Below are 10,051 nucleotides of genomic sequence, written 5' to 3' on the forward strand. Positions count from 1 at the left end.
TTGTCTACTAATGATTCTTGGAATTAGGTTGGGATTTTCAAACACAAGGAGAGGATTTGGATCAGGGGTGTAATGAGTTCTTCCTGAAGCCATATTTCAAATCTTTTAAATGCTTTTCTCTTATGAATTTTCACAATAACTTATAACAATCCTTCAAGATGCTTTATATTACACTTCTAGGTTTCTCAAAGGTTTATTTTAACTCAGGGTTTTTTCTCCCCAGTATGGTCGCCATTATGTTATCACTCAGATTTTCCTTAGAAGTTATTTAAAAGAAGGAAAGAATCCAAGGTAACTACAAACCAATCTTTTAAGTATAGATCCTAGCCAATCTACACTCAGAGAGGGCTCTCTCTTTATAATTTAGCATTGTTTTGATATGATATTAGGCTAGTTATTAATGTTCAAGGGATTTGTTTTGATTTGTTTGGTGGAATTAAGGAAACAGATGGGTAGAGCAGGTATTCAGGCCATTGGGCTATGGAGTCAAGTAGGAAAAGTCTAACAGTATTTTGTTAATCACTGAGGTAATAGTTCACAAGGCTAACACAACAGGGACAAATCTGAAAGTCTCAATGGATGGAAATCTTAACCAGGGCTAAGGGCAATGAAGAATCCTTAACAGGGATTAAGATGAAGAAGGGAGGTTTGGCAAGTAGCAAGGGCAATTAAGAATCCTGTACTAGGGGCCAATAGGGGAATAAATTACAGAAGTGAGGGAGCAATTAAGAATTCCCGGACTTAGGCAATTTAGCAGAAAACATTAAATAAGCAAATAGTTAAAACAGAGAGCACTTAAGCTAATTCTGATAGTAGTATTCCTTGTTTTATTTTAAGATTTATAAGAAAACACATGTGATATTTTTTAACATGAAGGAAAAAAAATATTAAAGCTCAAAGAAATGATACTTATTTGTTTTCCACTGTGCACATGAATCGAGTGAAATGTCCTTAGCTTTATTTAATCCAGTAAACCAGTCCAACCTTGATTACAATAGCTCCTTTAGCTCAAAACAAAGTCTCCAGCAATGCTTTTTAATCCACCCTAATTACTTCATTTTGTGAAGTATTTATACAAAAAAATATTACAAAATATCTCATAACTATACGAGATTTATTATAGGAAACAAAAGTTATCTTCCACATGAAGATAGAGACAAATGGAAAACAGATTGTTTTTTGTCCCTCTATTTGTGAACGTGCTGGATGCTGGAACACGAATTTGTCTCCTGCAATTGTCTTGGTAATTGTGTACTAGAGGTCACTCTTATCTTCACCTTCTGATGCTTTTTACCTATGCTGATACTATTTACCTGTATTTACCAGACTTTACCGTAGTAAACATTTTTACTCCATAGATTTACTATAGTAAATTTATAGTATATCTGTCATGTTGGCCCACCATTCGTCATTTGGTATTTTCATTCTGATCATTTTCCTGTATACTTCATCAGCTTCTGTGTACTTAACAAAATTGGGTTTGTTGGTGAATAGGTGCTTCACTTCATGTTCTATGTAAAATAGGTTTTCCAAGCCATCATAAAGCACCTTTCCTGTAGGTAGTGCTTTTACTGCTGAAGCAATGGCTTGGCCCTTGTCCTGTTTGTTTAGTCTCTCAATGTAGTCTTCATGTGTCATCAACTTGTCATTTATGACCAATGGGCTTGGAAGGCCTTTCTCTCTCAAAATGCCATACTTCAACATGAAGTCATCTATATCTGCCTGAATACTCTAACACCTTTTTTCCAAGTTGAGCATCAAGTTCCTTTTCATAAGAGCTTTCTTGATTTCAATGATGGTAGTTATTCTATCTTCAATCTCTAACTCATCCAGTTGGTACATGTTCCTGCTATTCAGGAAATCAATTAACTAATTTTCTTCTTCAGGCTTATTTCCCAATTCTTCTTTCGTCTTTTGTATAGCTTCCACAACTATCTTGACTAGTTCAGTCTGCTAAAAAATTATCTGGATAGAAGGCCAAATATCATTGATGGAATCAATGATATTGGCCCACAATATATTTCTCATGTCTCCCAGTGGTTTTTCTAGTGTTAAGTCCTTCTCCAGGACTCTGATTCTCTCCTCCATTCTTTTGTTCTTCCTTTCTTCTTCTTTGTTCTAAATTTGTGCCAGTTCATAATTTGTTTCCATACTTGATATTTGTTCTTTGAGCCTTTTTAATTCTGTAGCCTGGATACTCATCTGTTCCATAGCTTTGATCACTTCATCTGTTTTTTCTGTTGTTGTCCCTGCACTAGTTGATGTACCTGTAGTTGGAATAGTCTCTGCTATTGGCAATGCTGTCACTGGTGGAAGTCCTAGTGCCAAAGAAGCTGCCAGAGTGGAGGGTACTACTGTAGAAACTGTGGGTATGACAGCCTGAGGAGCGGTGGCCAGCTCACTCTGCTTAGACTGTATTGCTTTCTCTAATTCCTGTTCAGTTTCTTTTAATTGATTATTTAACTTAAGGACTAAGTCCATAAGTTCTTCTTCCTTTTGTTTCTCTATGACTTTTGCAGTTTGAGGATGATGGAGAGGAGGGATCTTAAGCTGCTTCTTCAATGCAACTATATCATCATTTTTCTTCTTAATCAATTGTTCAACTGCTTTGACATCTTTGGGATCATGTCCCAATTCTATCACCAGATCTTCTAAAGTTTTGATTCTGATGTCTTTGGCCTGAGAGGAGGCCTTTTCCAGTTGCAGCTATGCTGTGGTGTTGTGCAATGAATTTTGTAACTGATGTGCTGTAATGGCCTTATTAGTCAATGTGGAATAAACCATTTCACTAGTCTACTTGTGCAGTTCTATTTGGTCAATCGGATGGATATCCTTGGAAAAAAATTCAAAATTAGCTTTCAAATAGTCATCCTTTGACCTCGACTGTTGCACAGTTGGTTTTAGGAAGCTCATTTGCATTTTTCCTTCTTTAATGTCAAAAGCGGACATAAGCCTGGTTTGGTTAGTTGGAGCCATTTTGAGGTAGTGAGCATAGGTTTGAGCTTTTAATTTCTCATTCCTTGCTTTAATTTCTTTGTATTTTCCTTTAATGTCTAGGCTCTGTTCAGAGGAAGCTCTGAAAGAAGACACCTCGGTGCTTTGTTGTCTTTCCAATGCCTGTATATGTGAGGTGGACGGTGTACCACCTGCTGGGATAGTATGCATACTATCTGTCTTTTTTGCCACATGTTTCCTGTGGTCTCCTCAATGTATTCTTCTTCTGCATAGGGGTTCAACCTTTGCCTTTTAGCAAAATTTTGATCAATAGGCCTGCTGGAAGGAGTGGCCTCTTCCCTGTCTCTTTTAAGATTTCTTTCCTCATTAAGAGGAGTCTGCAACACAGGAGGGTTTCCCATGATTTGCTGAGGTTGAGCCAGCTCCTTTGAGATTTCAGGTTGCTCTGACTCTTCTTATTGTTCTAAATCTTCTGCTTGTTCTGAGGTTCCTTGTTGCTTTGATGGCTGTGTACTGGGTTCTTGTGACTACTTTCTTGATGAAGTTTCTCCAAACACCTGTACAAATGAATCCTTGTCAAACCTTATTTCTAAGTCCACCATTACATTATCAACTTCAACTTGTATGCTATCTTGATTTATCAGTTTTCCTTCCACCCATTCTGATTGATTGGCATATTGTTCAATTTCTGGGATCCTATGGTGGATATAAGGAGATAATTTATGTTTCTGCCTTCTGCTACAAATGAATCCGTGAGGGTCATAGGCCCAGATGAAACTCTTTTTTAATTTCAATCTCTGGAGGATTTCATCTGCCTCCTTTCCAGCTTCTCTGTTATTGCAAATAAATGGGCCTAGGTGATCCTTTATTCTCAGCTGGGCCTTCTTCTTGGTCTTGACAAAGTGAATCTCATCAGAGTTAATCATTTTCCTATAGTACTCCAGAGCAAATAATCGCATGGGGAGATATTTAGGTAATTTATATGGAGGTATCTCACACCCATAAATTCTGATTTCGGTATGGTTTTGGTATAAATACCAATCCCCAACTTTGTATTGTTTGGACAGCTGGAGAACCCTCTTAATGTCTGCACTAATTCTGGGAGGGGGACTTCCTATCAACATTGTAGTCACTGGATGCACAAATTGGTCAATAAAATCTGTATATGAATAGGGAGAATCATAAGACCCGTGGAAAAGAGAAGTCCAAAAAATGACAGATCTAGGATTCCCTCTAGTATCAAGTTTTTGTATAGAGAAGGGAAATCTATTAGTCTAGTAGTAAAGAAACAAATGATACAGGACTGATGAATACTTGAACACCCTCTCATTTTCAAGTCTCATAAACTGATCATGCATTTTATCTGCGATGAATTTGGCATAATCAAACTTGACTGCAGGAGGTTGACCGGGGGTAAAAATAGACATACCAGCTAAAATAGTCTCATCCACATATTCACTAGTGGTAGAACCCAAAATGCATGATAACATTGTTGTGATGTCTTTTCCTAGATCAGAAAAGAAGGCTAACATGTAAGGAGGGGGGTCCTTTGGCATGTGTTTCTCTTCAGAAATGAAGCTCTGGAGGATTTGAGTACTTCTGGAACTAGACAGTTTGGAGAATCTTTCAAGCAAATCAGAAATGGACAGGGGAGTGAGGTCTTAACCAGGCTGCAACTGTAACATCTCGTTTATGGACTCAATTGTAATGGTGAAAAGGATTTTCTGGTCTAAGGACATTACAACTCTCATAATAAGGTCATAGTTTGAATGGCAGTAATGAATAATTTCTGGAGAGACATGAACACTCAGGAATTGATATTTGGGCAGGTTCGATTCCCAGAGACCTATCTTATCTGGATGGTTCAAGTAGATATCCCGGTATTTGCAATGCAATTTCAAAGGGGTTTCATTAAAGATGAGGTCTTTTATCTAGAAATTCTTGTCAGTCGGGGCAAGATGGTCCAAATCTTTGTGGGGAGTGGTAACTGGCATGACATTTAAGGCAACTGGAACATCCATCCTTGGTTCTTGTGGATTCAAGGACGAGGGTGGGGAATTTCAGGGAATGATGAAGAACTGGGTTGTTTCAGGGAGTCTTTAGACTGTCGAACAAATTACTTTCACTAAATTACTTGATTTTTACAACAATTTAGTCCAGGTTCAATACGAAAATAGGGTTTCTTAGAAAAACAGGTAAATACCTGGTTATGGTTGCATGAAGGGAGAAATGGCTCTGGTGCACTATTTGCATGGAGCGCATGGGTTTGCAATGGCAATTTAGAGTTCAACAACTTCTAAAGGTTGAAAGTTGGAAGCAAGGTGATGCCTTGAATGTACTCTGAGTGTGCATGGAGAACAAAAGGTTCTTTTCTTGGTAAAACAAAAATAATGAGTATTTTTGGGTTTATTGGCAAAGTCAATGCTTTTGGCATGTATAATGGAAACTTGACAGTTGGCGCTGGAAAGTGACAGTTGGTGCCAACTGACAGAAATGATGTTTTGTCGTTTAGCGAAGGTGGTAAGTGGAGGCAGTAAGCAGAATTCATCGCACCGCTTATGAGGGTATGGCGGTATTGGGAGAAGTCCGCCCGATGCCATTTATCGGGCAACACGTAGTGGTGGGGTAAATAGTGAAACCACTCACATTGGGCGGGTAAAGGTCGGCATCAGAAGCCACCCGATATGAGTGTCAGCCGTTAGATCTGAAGGAGTCAGATCGTACGATGGTCGAGGAAGGGACTTGATTGGGATTTAATGGAGGGGCCTGACGGGATAGTAACTGTGGATTAGGGAAATTAATGATGTCGGGGGCGATGTGATTGGTGGGGCAGATTTAATTAATCACTGATTGGTTAATTACTCTTTTTAACTCAGCGGATGGTTATGTTTCTTAATTAATCATAGATCTATTAATTAATCCCTCTAATTATTTTATTATGGTTTATTTTTCAAACCATTGGGGCGGGATATTTATCATATGGGTTGAATAAATAATACGGGAAAGGGTTTATTTTCGGGATTTAATATAAAAAAAAATTAATGTTAATATGAAATGAAAGCGGGGAAAAAAAATGTGTTTAGTATAATGTATTAAAATTTATTTTTATATCCACATTTACACACTATAACATAGGCAGAATTCGTTTTGTGGGTTTGTGTGGGAAAAAAGGGTTTTATGTAGGGTTAATTACTTTCCCTAGGCAAATAATGATTTCACCTTAGGAAAAGGGATTTTTTAGATGAAATGGATGAATTACGGAGGAGTGAACGTTGATGAGTGGGTTTTATCACTTGGAACCTGTAAATCATTGGGCCGAGGGTCCGGTCCCTCGAAAAGTCAGAGAAATTCTTTGAGCCCCTTTGACTTAAGGTTTTTTTTGGTGCTTTTGATTGTTATTTGTGGGAAATTAGTGACATTAGGGGTAAAAGAAAAATGAAGAAATTAATAACCTGACTTTGTAAATGTCTCCGTTATCCATACTTATAAAGTAATATGATGATGAAAGTAAATGATATGAGCTTCAACTAATCAATCATCATACACCATTCTACAACCATTCATCTACTTACCCACCTACACATCCTACCAGTTTTTCTACTTTTTATTAGGGTGCACTTAAGCTAGCAAACCCTTATGAAACATTTTTCTTTTCATTTACAATGAAAATCTATCTAAGTCTATCCTTATTACATCCAAGGGCTCAGATTAAACTGTTGAGCTCCTTTATTTACTCTACCTATCTACTTATTTGCCAAGATTAAACAGTTTGGTCGAATTTTATTCTCTATCTAAAGACATAAAAATTTAAAACATGAAATAGTCAAGTTTAAACTATTTTACTACCATGGATTGTGGCATAAGTAACAAATTCCACACAATCATTATTATACAAAAAATAAAATAGCAATGGAATTTTGACTTCCACACTTTCATGGTCTTTTTCTTTTTCTTTGGGGTTCATTTTTCATCTTTTTGACCTTTTAATTCTTTTTTTTCCATTGATTTTTCTTTTAGGACATACCCTCTTTACATTTTTTTTAATTTTTTAATTTCTTACAAATATGGAAAACATTTTCAGAAGCAAAGGTATGTACATATTTCAGAAATAATTAAGTCAATCATAAATTATGACACCTACTGGTATAGGAACATAACAAGGCGTTTTCACCTTGGCTCCTCTTGTAAGGCATTAGAGAGATAAGATAGTTCTTTTGAGGAGCAAGGAGTGCCTCCAATGCTCCACTATTGGAGCTAGTGATGTTCATTGTATACATGTGTCTTGGAACTTTTGCATAATATCAAAAGACTTCTGGGCCAACAAATTCTTCATGCATGGATTATGGATATTTTTAAGACTATTCTGTGAATGTTTGTAATTCATTTTTGCTTTCATATGTATTAAAGTAGTTGAACTATTACGGTTATTTTGGCACTCATATTGTGAGAATGTGTTGTGAATGTTATGAACGTTGTCTCATCCTTGTGGACTATGCCACTGGATATTCAATAGATATTTCCTTTACCCATTGGTTTCATGACCATCTCATGTATGTGGACTATTTCTCTTGATGTTGTACAAGTAATTCTTGTTTATGTGTGTCTATACTAGGGTGGTACTAATACCTCTCTCTTAGAGGCTCACTTCTCCTCCCCTCCACAGTAAAATAACTTAGAAACACATGCCAGTGGACACTCATCAGGCACACCCCCTTGTTGTTTGAAGGCACATCTGCATCCCTCTCTCTTGTTGAAAGTTAGAGCCAAGGTATAACTTTAAGATATATGGCAACGAGATCATTGTTCCAGCTGGGGCTCCTATTCTAAACAGTGTGAGGTTTATATGGGACTTGAAATTGGGGAGATCCCCTTGGTTGACGAATTTCTAGCACTGTCAACAAAATGACTTTAGAAGGAGGGCCAGATGACAGGATGTTCCCATTGAGTTTGGTTTGAATCTCTTATCTAAAAGGGATCTTCCCCAAATCATAATCCCAAGACTTTTTAAAAAGAGGTTAAGACAAGGTCAACTCCTCCATGCAATTTATACCTGTTTCTATGGTTAAGAGACTTGCAGATTCTTCATCGGAAAGTGAAAACGTAGATATGCGATTATAGCGTCTACATGGTGATATTGTCTGTGAAAATGTAGATATATATGCACGGGTCATGATTGAATCAATTTCATAGTAACCACTTGACCCTAGGTGGGGTGTTGAACTAGCAGTAGCATAGTTGACATAGGCCTCTTCAAAGAGAGCATAGTTTATATATAGATAGTTTATATATTGGCTTTCTTCTTCTTCAGAGCAGCGGGAACACTTCCAACTCAACTTCAGATTTTACCAAGTTCTCTTTTTCAAAGAATGGAGAGACAACAGGCTAATAGTACTACTTACCGTATAGCTCCATATAGCAGAGATAGAAAAGAATGCTACGGTGCGAGAGAAAAGCATAGTCCTCCTCCTTTGTTAATAGACCTTATGTTATTGTTAATGGACCTTTCTTTAGTCAGTTCAGTTTCAAGTTTAAGGCAGGAATAGAGGCTAACTGATCTTACTTATTGGATTAGTACCATCCCTGTGGACGTTATTCATAGCATGTCTGAATTTAAGTTCGATGGTGAGGGTGAATCAACTTTTCATGAACATCTGTTTCAATTTTTCCATCTTTGTATTTCTCACAGAATATGTTCCAAAGATGTCATGGCTAGATTACTCACCCTCACAATCGAAGATCATGTTAATTGATGGTTTCATATATTACCCACTACTTCTATCCATTCATTCGACCAACTTGCCAAGATGCTTCATAAAGCCTTTGATAAGTATAACTATCGAAATGTTTGTGGAAGAATCAATCTTTTAAGAATGAATCTTGATGAATCAGTTGATGATTTTTTTGATCGATTCCTTCACCTCTATTATGAAATTCCTAAAAACCATCTGAACTAGGATTTCTTGAAACAAGAGTTTGAGCGATTGGTTCTTGTCTTCTCATATGGTGAACTTGACTCCTCCTGATTTTTATGATTCCCCAACTCTTGTGCATCAGGAGGCACCTAAAATTTCAGAGGAGGAGCTTGTTGTCCCTTTTGTTCTTTGTCCTCCTCCCTTTCTAGTCCCCATGAGGGTGCCTCCTTGCAGTGGTTGTAATTAAAATTGGGAAATCTGTGAATAAAATATCCAGTCCATCTTCTCATTCTTCTTCCACTTTTCATGATTCACATTCAATGGAGGAAATTCCAGAATGACTCATGAAGCCTACGATGACAATTGACTCCTCCGCTTCACAAGATGTTGTCACTATTCACTACTATAGTCTTAAAGCTAATTTATATTTTTGTTATAATTTATCATCTACATATCCCGACTCTTTGTACCATGACCCACTTGATCAATCTACTCCACTAGTTGGTTCTTCACATTCTCTTGATTCTCAAGTTACTGGCTCAAATTGTGATTAGGTACAAAGAAGTCACATTATGTAGGTTGAGGAGTAGAAAAGTGAAGACACTTCCAATCTTTCCTCTCTTTTCCAGAATGTTCCATGTCAAGATATTGCATTGCCATTCTTGAATGATTCTTAATATGATAATCTTAGTAGAGAATCCAATGCAATTAATTCTTTCAATCAACCACCAACCTTGGAGAGTGATCATTCCAATGATGATAACTCTATTTCTGTATGCCATGATGAATGACAAAGCACATCACTTGATCTTTTGGTTTCTCATGAAGATTTTAATTTAGATCTAGAATCTTCTTCAATAAAAAAAGATGTTCATATCAAAACCTCCTCTTCACCTAACTATCCCTTGTGACCTACCATTTTGGATACATCTACTTATGACAAAGATACCTCACGCTCTTCAGTTTCTTCATTCAATGAGTTATCCCCTTGATTTGCAAAACGTGGTGAGGTTGTTCATGATGAAATTGAAAATAGTCAAATCATAGAGAACGCTTCCCACCCCTCATCATCTCTTCTCTTGCATGAGGAAAACTCTTCAAATCAGCTTGCTCATGAGATCTCATCGATTCATTTATCTTTGAATTTGCGATCAAAAGAGTCTTTCGATTTGAGAAATCTGGTT

This window comes from Pinus tabuliformis, chromosome J, assembly GCF_031772625.1.
Source record: "Pinus tabuliformis cultivar Carrire ecotype Pingquan chromosome J, CPIR1, whole genome shotgun sequence".
Classification (NCBI taxonomy): Eukaryota; Viridiplantae; Streptophyta; class Pinopsida; order Pinales; family Pinaceae; genus Pinus; species Pinus tabuliformis.